The sequence below is a fragment of the Pelobates fuscus genome, chromosome 4 (genome assembly GCF_036172605.1).
Source record: "Pelobates fuscus isolate aPelFus1 chromosome 4, aPelFus1.pri, whole genome shotgun sequence".
Classification (NCBI taxonomy): domain Eukaryota; kingdom Metazoa; phylum Chordata; class Amphibia; order Anura; family Pelobatidae; genus Pelobates; species Pelobates fuscus.
The window spans coordinates 279,850,506-279,865,351 of record NC_086320.1 but is presented as its reverse complement, the minus strand read 5'-3'; the positions used below and the strand labels follow the sequence as shown (position 1 = coordinate 279,865,351).

The window sequence follows — 14,846 nt, the reverse complement described above, 5'->3', positions numbered from 1 at the left end:
CTAGCGTGTCCACAAACGTCTTATAGTATGCGTTTGAGAACCTGTCAGCTCCCAGGGACTTACCTGGGGGTAAGTGTTTGATAACTGCTAGGACTTCCTGTAACGTGAATGGTTTGCACAGTGTGTTCACATTGTCTTGGCTGATTGTTGCGAGATTTATCCCGTGTAGGTAGTTTTGTATGGAGTTGGTCTCCGGGGCCATCCTTCCCTCGCCTTATTTGAGGTTGTATAGTCGTTTGTAAAATTGGGCAAATTCCTGTACTATGTGTACAGGGTTCATTATTTTATTGCCTGATTGGTAAAATAGGTGTGGGATTCTAGTTGCCGCTTGATTCGTTCTAAGTCTGTTGGCTAGGTATTTAGATGCTTTCCCACTGTTATGATATGTAGTGGATCTCAACCTGTGTAGGAAATATGTAGTTTTTTGTGCATTGAGTGTGGTACGGTCCTGGTGCTGGGCTTTCAGTTTGGAGGCCAGTGCTGATATGGGCGTATGTTTGTTTTGGGCAGTGGTCAGTGCGATCTGCTTATGGCACTCTAGTAAACTAGTTTAGTGGCATTTCTTAAGGTATGTCGCATGTCTGATGATTTGGGTAAGTACATTTTTAAATCTCATCCATAATATATCAAATAATGCTAATTGTTATTCAGACATGCATGCTAGTAATAGTGGCATAGCTTTGATCACAATTAAAATTCAGTCACCGCCATTATGTTTACCTCTAGGAAACATGAGATGACATAAAATAGTCTTAGAAGGAGCACTGACCACCTCCCTCCAAACCCTACTAGAAATAAAAGTGCATGTAGGCCTTTACTGCCAAGGAATTATGCCTGTTTGTCAAGTAAACTTAGAAGTAAATATATGTCAAAGGGGTTGGAGAGAGCCATATCTGAATTGTGTTAGTGCTTATAGGAAAATGCTGGGTGAGAGGTAGTTGGGAGAGATCCCTTGATCAGAATTTTACAGAAGGTCAAATACCAGGAGGCCAATGTAAACTAATTTCAATGTGGTGTTGTGCACTATAGTTACTGAAAAGAGACATCCATCCATCAATTTCAACAAAAAGCTACCGGTATATACAATATTGGTATTCAGCTATGCATCTAAAACAAGGATAAAAAAAGCACATAGTGAAGTATATCAAAGTATAAAAACTCTGTGCTTGTAGACATGCACTCACAGTAATATGGAAATTATTTGCCTTGGGGTACCTTCTTCAGGAACACAGTGAAATATAATAAAATACAAATAATCACCTATGGTGAACATGTCCCCCCAAAATCTAAATCTAAATCCCTCTACAGTGAAGTAATATCCTCACATTGTATTGCTTAACAGAGCTTTGTGTCATCTGCTAACACTGAAATATGACTTTATATGCCTATTTCAAGATCATTTATAAATATTTTGAATAGAATCGATCCCAGAACAGAACCCAGGGGGACACCACTTACCACTTTTGTCCAGAATAACATCATTATTATTATTATTTATAAAGTGCCAGCAAATCCCACAGCACTGTACAATAGGAGGACTAACAGACATGTATTTATAACCAGACGAGCTGGACACACAGGAACAGATGGGTTGAGGGCCCTGCTCAATGAGCATACATGATAAAGCAGGCCTGCGTCCCCCTGATGTTTTGAACTACTACTCCCATGATTCCCTGGCTATTAGCTATGAGTTCCTGGTTATCTATTTCATTCAAAGAAACATGGGCGTTGTAGTTCAAAACATCCGCGGTGCCCAGAGGACGGGGCCTGACTGCCAACAGAGATGGTCGCATGGAGCTGAAGCTTCTCTGGAAAATTTACTTTTATAGCCTCAAATGGGACTCTGTTGTTTCTTCTTGTTGGCCAAATCGTGTCTCTATACCGTAGGACCACTTTGCCGATCAGTTAAACCTGTAGCTGGTGGACACGGCCCGTGTCTGACCTTCCTGCGGCCTGCTACTACAGTTGAGGACGCGGAGGCAGCCAATCCTCAGCCTTGACTTGGAGCCTGTGACTCGTACCCTGTCTCCCCTCCCCAACCGGGCAGGTAAGCGATATCCCTGTCCCCACTGGTGACTTGCAGTGGTCGCCATTATACACTCCCCAGCTGACCAACGCTTTGGAGAGCTTGGGTCTAATTCCCACAATGTCTGCCCTGCTGGGGCCTGGGGTCTTCCCACAGTAACATGTGGACCCGCTACTCCAGACCTTCGATCGGATCTGTGAAATATTCTTGGCGCAGCTCCGGAGACCAATTTCCATTCCTGCAAGCCGGGTCGAAGTCAAGCAAACCCCACTTCTGTAAAGCCTAGGTCTCAAGCGCAAGGCCAGCATGTTCTCAGAGGGGAGTGGAAAAAGAGAAGATGCATGAAACCACAGCGGCAGAAGATCCATGCAGGCTGTACCTCACACCGACTGAGGAGCGACAAGTCTCTTCATCCCCAACATAACTCACCTAATTCAGAAGGCTACAAGTCATGCCACTGGGTGAGGGGGCCTGCGGGAACGCAACTACATGCCCTGGTCAATGCCATGAGGAGAGCAAAGATGGTGGTCCAAATCAGACACCTGGCTAGCCCACTATATAGGGGACCATGCAGACAGCGCTGCAAAAGTGCTTTCTGAATGGTCCCAGTGCCCACTAAACAGTGCGGACACGTCTAATGATGCTCTCATGCTGTGCTCCCTGGGGACATTTCCCTGGTTTGCCTGGATGCTGTACTCCAGAACCACGAAATCATGAATGTTCTAACAAAAATTGGGAGGCATGGAGCACGTATATATTCAAGATGGTTGTGTTGATCCTCCTGATGAGAATTTGGATAAAGATGTTTGAGAAGAGGAAAAATGTGTAATCAGCAGTGGAGGAACCTGCAGCTTTTAATGTAAAGATGTATAACTGAACAGTCAAAGACATCCAGGAGGCTGGACCAAACACTGACTGGTACTATAAACACAACTTCTATAGATCTGAGATACACTTCTCATTTCACTTCAATTGAATGTTTATGATATTGAACTCGTAATATGCATCGTGTGGTTATTGTATCTATTTGCATGGCTTCTCCATCTTTTTCCATTCATTGGTGACATGGAAGATCAGTAGTGAAATGAAAAGACCTTTTTTAAAAAAAAAAAAAAAACTTATTAAATATACTTGTGTTTCCTAAAAGGGAAACTGTTACTTCTCTGGAATTTGCACCATTTGAATAAAACATTGAAAATCATCTATAACAGGGTTAATTACCTGGACGATATTCTTCTGTTCGGTTCAGAGAATTCAAGACTGCGTCAACATTCGCGATTCTCTGCAGTCCGGCTGGAATCATTGTTTTGTAGTGGATGGTCCACTTCTTATGATTCGTAATCGACTCTGCGTTTTGCACACTGAAGCTTTACCCTTCAAAGGTCTCCTCTATCCTCAAGGAAATTTGCACTATCCTCCACTGCAACACCGTGACCTGATCGATTGGAACTGGGATAAACCCCGCCAGTCCTGGGGGGGGCGGACGGGGGGGGGGGGGGGGAGGGGAGGTGGAGGTGATTCACAGGAGTGCCAGTTTCAGCTTATGAACCAGGAGAGCATCCTCCTCTCTGTGGCTCAGCTTCGTGTAGGCTGCAAGCCTCTATTGGGTCAGTCGAGTTTCGGAGAAGCCCGTGCGAGGTACCATTGGGTACAGCAACGTCTCCCGGGTAGGATTAGTGGAAGCTGTGGACAGTGAGTATAGATAGCCAGGGGACGCAACCCGAAATTTGTCGCCAGACGCGGGAGCTCTTGCTGAGCACGTCTGGTCTGCTTTGCTGGCAGGCTCTGCCCCCTGGTTCTTTTCTTCTATGTGTTTCTTTGCTGCTGTGGAGCTAGTAAAGAGAGATTATGCAAAATACTCGCCTCCTGTCATTACTAAAATTAAGATTATTAGTACACTAAAGCTAGTATAATCTTCAATTTCTTGTTCATTTTTTGAACACATTCCCTAAGTATTAATAATTTTTTTAACTCTTAGCTATTTAAATAATGTATTTAGTATCACTCCTCCCTCCGCTTCATGAACATTAACAGTTTGTGTGTGGTTTTTTTCTCTACAAAGAACAAACCGTAATTTAATTAACAACATGTTTTATATTGGTTGTTTGACATTCTCACTATATTTTTGACTGCTGAACACATTGCACTGACACCATTTAGATTCCCCGGCCTCATTTCATAGGCATACCTAGCAGTGCTCACTGTTTTAAACACAGCTCTTGAAGCAATGTAAAGTTTAGAATCCTCAGTTTCAGGCAGTTTAGATTTATTGCGTCTTCTTAGTGTTGTCAGGGTCGGCAGCTGAAAATCACTTGCACGACATTAACCAAGACACTAATTAAATAATAGTGAGAAATATGCATGCATATTATACGTATGATTAGCCACCAGCATTTACCACAAGCAACTTGTGGTTAAAATAATAACAATTTATATAATGACAAATTAGATTTTTTTCAGCAAAAAAACAAAAAAGTGTGCTTAATGCCTTATTTACTGACAAGGAAGTCATTTGACTTTAAATTTAGGTCAAGAGCTTTTGTTTCAGGATGTAATGATGAATGTGTCCTCTGGTAATCAAGGAATGCAAAGATGTTCTGTCCCAGACTGACTTTGCTTAAAGGTATTTAATTTCCTCTCCCACTGCATAATATAGACATTAGTTACGGTATTATTGCAACAAAAAATAAAAAAAATAATAGCAATAATAATCATCATAACATATATTTTCTTTTCCATAAAAAGAAAATAAGCCGTTTATAGTCTTGGAGGATGACACTCAAAGATCCGCAAACACAAGATGTTTAAGTATCCCTTTGTGATTACCATAGAATCCTCATTGTTACTAAAGGCACGTTTGATTCTGCCATTGCGTTTGCTTTAGAGAGCATGATTGAGCCTTGTAATGTAACTCCAGATATGATGTATGTGCTCGCCTTGAAAATTCATTAAACGTACCATGAGAGCATAATGTTTACACAGACCTGACTCATTGACATTCTGACTGAAAAGGTTCCGATTTTGGAGAGTTCCGGTTCATTCCCTCTGTAAGTTATCTTTTTACGCAGTACAATTATTATCTGATTTAATGTTAGTCTTAGCAGTATTGTTTCAAATGTTCGTACAGCATCACATGTGTAAGGATACTTTTTGTGGTTTTGCATCTATCATTTTAGAACTCAATGAGAGCCAAGAATAATTTGTCAAAAAAACATCTTGGTGTGTGCAAGTATGTATAAATACCAAAGTGTTCCAAAATGATGTTAGTTTAATAAAAAAGGTAAGTCATTCAATTGTCACAGGACTAATATCAATATCATGGCAGTGATAAATGTCTAAGACTGCTCAGAATTAGTAGGAGTACCACTCCTGGGCAACAGCTGATATTTGCAGCTGATGACATTTTAATTAAACTGTCATTGACTTGGGTAATACTAATAATGATATAGTAAAAGAATAGCATAGGAGACAGTCACACTTTTTCTATTCGCTTAGCTCCTCTCCCGCCATATCATTATCAGGAATGGCACTGGGGGAAAGAGGGGGGGGGGGGGGGAGCCCAATTATGTATCCACTTCCTTTTTCTACTATAGCACTTTCTAGAGAGTTGAATTAATGACAGCAGCTTTATTTCCAAAGGAAGATCATAGTTTAGCATCTACTACTGTATGGCTGTTGATTTCATCCATGAAATAATACCCCATAATAAACAGGGAGTAAGGCATGGGGTCTTATCTATGGCAGAACATAGACATAGACTGTTTGTGTTAGTTGTGGCTAGACATTTTGTGTTGGGGTACTATATATGCTAAGGGGAGGCGTTTACTGTTTTGGCATCATTGTTATATACATGTCACAATGCTGCCTGAGACCTGCTGCCCTATACCTAAAAATAAGTGAGGATGAGCACCTGCCTAATGTATGTGCTAGCAGGATGATGGGAATGCATCAGGCCCAGTCCAGCTCAGGGTCCACATGGGACCCTGTCTCACTTATTGGTCCAGTTGTGGCGATAGCAGTATCTCCCTGAAGTTATGGGCATTTGCTGGTAAAATCTCTTATTATATGAGAGTCTGCAAAGCTCCCTCGCAAGCAGCAGCGCTTGAGGATGTGATATCAGAGATATTGCTTTCTCCCAACATTACCATGTTGTGGGTCAGTGTGTAAAGGGGATGGAGATATGACATGTTATATTGACAATCTCCATCATTGTGTACTTCTGTCTGGCAATGTGTACGTGTTTAATCTGAGTGTATTTTGAGTGTGTGAATATAATCGTTTATGTGTATTTGTGTGTGTCAAGGAGTTTGTATATAGGTGAGAGGGTCAGACCAATAGTTTTTTAACGGGCCCTTAGATTTCTGATGACAGCTCTGTATACTATCATTTTCAGATTAGAAACATCTATATATCTATCTATCTATCTATCATAAAATTGTGTCCCGAGCTGGGTCAATCAGGATACAGAAAGTTGGGACTGGACAGTTGTACCATCCACAGACTCTCCAAGAGCAAGCATAAAACAGCACCAAAATCAAATAAAGATAAACCATCTTAAGGATAAATCAAATATCTGATGCTTTTGAATTGTTATATATTTAGTTGAACCTGGCATTACATTAAAAGGTAACTATTTTAGATTTATTTATTGAAGGGTAACCTTTAAAAATGCTGTTTGCTTGTACCACTCTGGCCACAGAATGTAAACTCACCTGTAAGTGTCAAGGCCGGCATCTTTGGGGAATCTTACACTAATATGTATTTAAAACATTATATACGCAACTTTTCTTTAATCCAAGCACAAATCTCTAATGATAAATAAGGTTACTAATAAAACATTGTGCACTAATTAACCCTAAACAGGGAATCCTAAAATTGGATTGCGCCAAACGTATCAAAAACCAGGAGATTGTAATCCACTTTTCATTCTGTTCATCACATCTCTCCCAGAGAACGCAGTATTAGTTCACACATTTTACCTCTTTCCTGAGGCTGAAAGATTAGCTCCCACTTCTCCTCTTTCACAGGGGTCAGATGATATAAATCAAAATCATCACCACTTTTACAAATGCCAAAGGCTTATCTCCTACTCTTCACCTCTTAATGCTGAGGTCAGAAGGTTGCCCCCCAAACCCCTCAGCACTTTTCTACATTGTGGAAGATTAACTCAAGCTCTTCACCAGTTTTGCAGGTGTCAGAGAAATAGCTCTGTTTTCTCACTTCCTTCCTATAGGATGGAGGATTATCCCATTAATCTTTTGAAGGATGTCTCCCACAACCTACTTCCCTTTCAGAGGCTAAATAATTAGCAACCATATATCACATGTTTCTTTCTGTGTTTAGCAAAGGCCCAATGATTAGTTCCCACTTGTCACCATTATATGAGGTTATTTGAGCCTATAAGAATTTCTTACTATGCTTATTTGTTTCACAGAGCCTGTATGATTATCTAAAACTCCTTACCTCTTTCAAAATTGTTAAAATATTAATCCATGTACACCTTATCTCTGTATGCTCTTCGTTTTTCTTAAAGACCAGACCCTTATCTCCTGCCCAGGTAATGAAAGACATAGGATGGGTAGCAAGGGCTGCTATCATACCAGGTCATGGGCTGCAGCTGCACATTATTCTTCTGAATATTAAAATAGTAGAAGGTGATCTGGAATGTCTATTGCCAGAATTCTATAGAAGTAAGGCAGCAATCAAGTATTGGCCCTTTGCAAGTCCTGTCTGGATTTGTGGTTGGGTTGATAGCCCACAATCCCAATGGTCTCCAGGCGTGGACTATCCCACTGAGCTTTGTGAATGGAAATATTTGGGACTGACCATACTGACAAACAAACTATCATGGGTATACATGTTGTTGGGAGTGTATAGAAGTGACTGCAAGTTGCCTTGAGACTGCTTTTCACCATCATAACAAACAATGGTTGTCATTGGCGGCACACATTTTGTAGGCATGCACAGATATCTGTAAATGCTCCCTCATGTTGTTCAAGTCATAATGATTGTGGTTGCAGAGATATATGATGTCACACAACTCTAGTAGCCTCCTCCTACCATTCCATTTATCTCATGCTTAAATAAGTAGGACCATTCACACATAAGTATGTGAGTTTTGTGCAGAGTCTGGTAACCCATTAGATAGCATTGGCAGCTGCCTAGGGTCCAGACTCAGAAAACTGCCTGGAGCCAGCTGGGGTATCAAAAGATCTCCTTAATCTGCCCTGTGTTCCCTCACTTCATTGAAGGACTGTTGTAGTCTGCACCTCTATTGGATTCAGATCACTTTGAGAGCTCTCTCAAGGTCCCAGTGCTTTTCAATGACTCAGATCACTGCAGTCAGTTCTCAGTCATTGACTGTTAATTCATTTACTGTGTTAAAGTGATCTGGAACCAATGCCACAATGCTTGCCCTCAAAATAACACTAGGAAATACCCTTAACCGGACCACCAGGTATTATACGCCCCTCCTGCCAAAGGGTAATCAACAGGAAGGCAAGTAAAATAAATTAAGTAACAATGTTTGGGAAGACCTCCCCAAACACACTCAACCTCCTCCCCAGCACACATAGCACAGCCTCTCTCCCACACAACACCCCACAAAAAAACAGCCTCCTAGAGTTACATATGCACACAACACTCAGCCATCATGCACACAACACCTAGGGCTCCAGGGAGGGACTCCAATTTTTCTTCCTCCACAGGGCCCTGCACAATCCACCTCTATTTTTCTGCACATAAAAATACAATTTGTTTGTTCTTTCCCTGAAGGCTAGAAGTTGCCACACTTCCCCTGACCTGCCTTTTACCTAGTTTTTCTATCTTTTTCTGCTCATTTTTAAAAGGACACCAAATAAACTTTAGCTTAATTAAGCTCTAGTATATAGATCATGTCGCTGCAGTCTCACTGCACAATGTTTTGTCATGACCCACCTTTAATTATGTAGTTCTAGCCACACCTCCCATGTCTTCGACCCACAGAGCTTCCATGAAATAAAAGGTTTTATTTTCAGTCACAATTTACATAACAGTGTCTTTACTGTAGACATTCCTCTGCTCTGATATAAGGGAAACTAAGAAATGTAGACTGCTTTTTCAGGAAGTGTGTAAGGAGGTATGTGTAACGAACCTCATGTACTTCATATCGTACGCTCGTTCGCAATCTCCAGAAATCCCTCAAGGTTGTGTGAATTATAGCTCTCAGTCGTTCACATACCCAAACATCAGTTGAGACTTGATGAAGGGTACAACAGGCGTCTCTGTGTCTGGGAGATAAGTGAGTTTACTTCGCTTCAACTAATTATCTCCCAGGGACTAGCGGTACAATGCATGAAATATAAAACACCCCAAAACATACATAATATTAATAGGAACCCCTTTCAAGTTTTATATCCTTGGATAGCCCAGATCCGAGTGCCCAAGTTTTCCAAACAGCACTCGGTGGAACAAAATCACCATCCGGGTAAAGTTTGGACCGACTGCACATGTGGCGTATGCCCAAATTAGTTCCATAAGAAAAGTGTTTGCGGTCGGTCACTGTTGGTGAGTTCCTATATGAAAATAAACAAATGGTTCCCCTGGCTCATAGGTAGCAATTGTTCTCCTTGTTCGTGCAAACCTTTTTTCACCAAACAGCGCTCTCCTGGCTTGTCGGGAACAGAAGCAGACGGCAGCACAAAGTTACCAAGGTTTGCGAGTTATGTTATTCGTTTTGGAGTTCCAGATACTCGACGACCAAGTACTGCTGCCTGCGTTCAGGAGACAAGATGGCTGCTATTTTTCAGAGCACGTGTCCTTCGGTTATACGAATGGTGGCTACCCAGAGAGAGCACTTAAGTTTGTGGTTGCTTTGAAGATAATGAACCAGGGGGTGGTCTGCGTTCGGTAGAAACAAAGGGAAAACAACTTGGACTTAGGGAAAATAAAAGAGTTCCAGTGCAGTTTGTCACAGCGTGTTAGTCACAGACAGTGGCGGTGTAGCTAGGGCTTCATAACTAGGGAATCGACCGGTATTGATTTTTTAGAGCAGATACTGATAATCTGTGAACTTTCAGGCCGATAGCCGATAACTTACCGATATTCTGTACATTTACCATTTTGAAAAAAAAAATATTTCTAAAGGTAAATGCACAAAATATATATGCCACCTGTAGTGGATGCAGTGTGTTTAGACAGGGGAGCTGTGTGTGTTTGTGTAGTGTGTGTGTGTAGTGGATGCAGTGTGTATTTGTGTAGTGTGTATATAATGAATGCAGTGTGTACAGTGTATATTTGTGTAGTGTGAGTGTATAGTGAATGTAGTGTGTGTGTATAGTGAATGCAGTGTGTGTAGTGTGCGTAAAGTGAATGCAGTGTGTGTAGTGTGTGTATAGTGAATGCAGTGTGTTTGTGTAGTGTGTGTATAAAATGAATGCAAAGTGTGTGTGTTTGTGGTGTGTGTATATAGTGAATTCAGTGTGTTTGTGTAGTGTGTACCGTATATACTCGAGTATAAGTCGAGTTTTTCAGCACATATTTTGTGCTGAAAACCCCCAACTCGACTTATACTCGAGTCAATGTCTGTATTATGGCAATTTACATTGCCATAATACAGACAATGGGGGCTGGCAGGAAGCTATTACTTACCTCTCCTGCAGCTCCTGTCAGCTCCCTCCTCCTCCGCGCCGGTCCGGTCAGCACCTCTGTCAGCTCCCACTGTAAGTCTCGCGAGAGCCGCGGGGTCAGAGTGCGGCTCTCGCGAGACTTACACTGGGACTTGCAGAGGGAGCTGACCGGACCGGCGCGGAGGAGAAGGGAGCTGACAGGAGCTGCAGGAGAGGTAAGTGCTTCCTGCCAGCCCCCCTCCACTGAACTGCCAATGCCACTGGACCATGTATCAAGCAGGGAGGGGGGACGAAAAAAATATGAATACGAATGTAATAAATAAATAAATACAATAATAATAAAAAAATATAATAAAAAAAATTACTAATTTAATAAATGATAATATTAAAATAATAATTTAAAAAATAATAATAAAAATGCCCACCCCCCACCAAGGCTCTGCATCACACACACACACTGCACTCATACACACACTGGACTCATACACACACTGCATTCATACACACACACTGCACTCATACACACACTGCATTCATACACACACTGCACATACACACACTGCATACATACACACACACACTGCATTCATACAGACACTGCATTCATACACACACACACACTGCATTCATACACACACACACACTGCATTCATACACACACACACTGCATTCATACACACACACACTGCATTCATACACACTGCACTCACACACACATACTGCACTCATACACACACTGCATTCACACACACACTGCACTCATACACACACACTGCACTCAAACACACACTGCATTCATTATATACACACACTGTAAATAAATATTCAATTAATATAATTTTTTTAGGATCTAATTTTATTTAGAAATTTACCAGTAGCTGCTGCATTTTCCACCCTGGTCTCATACTCAAGTCAATAAGTTTTCCCATTTTTTGGGGGTAAAATTAGGGGCCTCGGCTTATATTCGGGTCGGCTTATACTCGAGTATATACGGTATATATAATGAATGTAGAGTGTGTGTTTGTGTAGTGTGTGTATAGTGAATGCAGTGTGTTTGTGTAGTGTGTATACATAATGCATGCAGGGTGTGTGTGTGTTTGTGCAGTATGTGTATAGTGAATGCAGTGTGTTTGTGTAGTGTGTATATATAATGAATGCAGAGTGTGTGTTTGTGTGTAGTGTGTGCATATAATGAATGCAGAGTGTGTAGTGTGTTTGTGTAGTGTGTATATATAATGAATGCAGAGTGTGCGTGTGTAGTGTGTGTATATAATGAATGCAGAGTGTGTGTTTGTGTAGTGTGTAATTTGTGTAAAATGGGGGGAGGCAATTTTAATTATTAATTTTATTTTAATATTCTTTTTTTAAAATATTACATTAGAAAAAAATATATATATTCCCCCCTCCCTGCTTGTTACCTGGCCAGGGAGTTGGGATATGGCATTCCCTGGTGGTCTGGTGGCATAGACCGTGCAGAGGGGGCTCAGCAAGCGCTTGCTTACCTTCCCAGCAGCTCCCTTCAGCTCCCCTGTTTTAATCTTGCGGCCAGCGAGCCGCGTGGAGCATTGCCATGGTAACCTGTAGCAGCACTCTGACGGCCGCGGGGCTCACGGGATTTAGTCAGGGGAGCTGAAGGAAGCTGCTGGGAAGGTAAGTAAGAGCTTGCTGGGCCCCCCCCAGGACCGCCCGGCTTGTCAATGGCCCGGCGGTCCTGGTATGTATTATCGGTAGTATCGGTATCTTTATTGGCCGATACCGATATTGCCGAAAATACCGAATACCGGCCAGACCAATAATCGGTCGATCACTATTCTTAACCAAAGTGGTTTAACTCCTAAACAACAGATAGTTGAGCAGTGTGACAGTTGTTTTGGTGTTTAGATTACCCTTTAAAACATAATGCCTGTTCTTTGCACATTGACAACTTTATTTGTGTTGAGAAGCTGTACATGCAAAATTCCAACCATTCCATGTACCGATAAATATTCTGTCTCTTTAAATCACAATATATGTTGTTATTCTAGGGGCATGCCTAATTAGGAATTATTTCTATCATGTCACAGCCTTAGAACCTTACCATCTGTTAATATTTACACTTTTCCAGACTATATTTCTTAAGGTTATTTACTAAGCCATATGTTTTCTATATCATTATTATTAGCCAGTGTGCAGTTTAAACCAACCTGACGTGCATTGCTTCTGCTAAATTGCAATCTAATATGACAAACGCTTTGTACACTGTTTTTCTTTCATGTCAGAGACTATAGAGCTACTTAAGATATACTCATTAGATCTATCAAATCTGTGTTGTATCATCTGTTGTCATTCCACTTATCTAAAACAAGTGGACAACAAATTGGATGGGGTTACAGGATTTGCCCATTAGAACAGTTTGACTAGGTACTTTAGTGAAATTTAGTAACTAGCTACACATTTCTAAAACATTTTCACATCCCAAGTGTCTTGCCATAGACACTTGTGACACCTGTCAGTAATCTGTCCTTATGCCATATTTCCAATATCCAGTATTCAAAGAACTTAATTTGGAATTATTTGAAAACATTTTCATAGTTCTCCAATTAATAAAATCTTCTTTAAAATCTCTAACCTTCAAACATACCAATATTATCTCCCAAAACACTGAAGGAAACCTTAACTACATCAATCAAAATCTTACACTAAACCAATTCAATGTAAAGTCGTCAAGGAATGATGTGAAATGCATTTTTCATATACAACATACAACATACAACATACAACATACAGGCATTAAAATCACTTCCGAATCTTGTAATCACCCAAAAAATTTGAAAAAATAAACTTTTACATTTTATACAAAACATTACCAGGTTATATCATTTTTGATGCCTGCAAAATCCAATTGAATTGTTTGGCATTATTTGGAGAGACTGTCCTGGTTATGGTTGCAAGCATGGCATATGAGTCTTGGTAATTCAACATTCAATATTTTTAGCTAAGGGGTATTCCTTTGCGTTGGAAAGTCATAAGGTTTAATGTAACAACATTTTATGCCAGCATAGCATTCTACAGTATATTCAACATGTTGATCATTCACTACCCCACAATAGTACTGATATCGTTGACTCCAACTGTTTAAGATTTAACTTTTCATTGGTATTAGTATAACCAACCAGCAATCCAGCAACCAATTCAAAATGCATCATTCACTTGGAAACCAGACTCATTACACCATTTGTTTTTTAGATAACAGGTCACAGGTTCTATTTGATGTGTTAGTTATCGGGCTTTCCAGAGTAATACACCCTTAGGTGCCAAGGAATTGACATGTGACAGGAATCGTGGTTTCTATAATGGTGGGTGCACCTCACAGTCCAGCACATACCAATGAAAAACATCACCCCCTTGTGTGGCACAGCATGACCATCTCTTTTCTCTTTGGGTAATTGCATATAACTATATATTTCAGAAAACCATAGGTTTCTTGTAATTATTATTAACCTGCTTACAGGTTATAAACTTTATAATTTTATCAATGTTGATATCAAGCATGCTCTATGTCTTTAACAGTGAAATAGTCATGTCAATGTTAGCATTGACAAATCTTCTTGATCCCTGCCATGGTCATGCCATGAGTCTTTGTCCTGATCCTTACCATACCCATGTTATTATTGACATTAGTTTGAACGAAGATCATGACTTTTGTCAATTTTGATGGGACTGCTGCTGACATTCGTCATTTTGTAGACAAATATCTCATTGTCAAATTTCGGATGCAACCAGCCCAACATCATTCCGAAGTTGATGCACACACACATTTGGGCCCACAAGAATGATGTGGGTCTGGCTACAGACCCCAAACCTGTATAATGGCCTGCTCTGCTTAGTGTCTCTACCCTGTTGTGGTTTCTCTGTGATTCCCCATAGCACTTTACTTTTTCCCTGTGTTAATTTGCCATATTGACTAGGCTTTTCTTACTGTTAGACATGTGCAATTCAGAAGTGCTGAACCTAAATAAATTTTTTGCCCATGCACATCCCTACTTACTATCATGAATTACTACTGTATTCCTTGACCTAGATTGACTTTAAGTGTATATCTCTGTATATTTCTCTCTCTGACATTGGCTTGTTTTCCGACTTCTTTATTTTCACATACTTTAGGTATTGTGTTATGCCCTGCCACCCTAAGGACCAATAATACCCTGCTATCCTTTGTTATGCTGTTGGATTTG

The 14,846-nt window shown here is 40.7% G+C and overlaps 1 protein-coding gene across 1 annotated transcript in view; it reads left to right on the top strand.

Annotated features, from left to right (window-relative positions):
• Positions 1-14,846, top strand: part of SUGCT (succinyl-CoA:glutarate-CoA transferase) — a 934,720-nt gene that overhangs the window by 325,784 nt on the left and 594,090 nt on the right. The gene's annotated exons all lie outside the window — the stretch shown is intronic.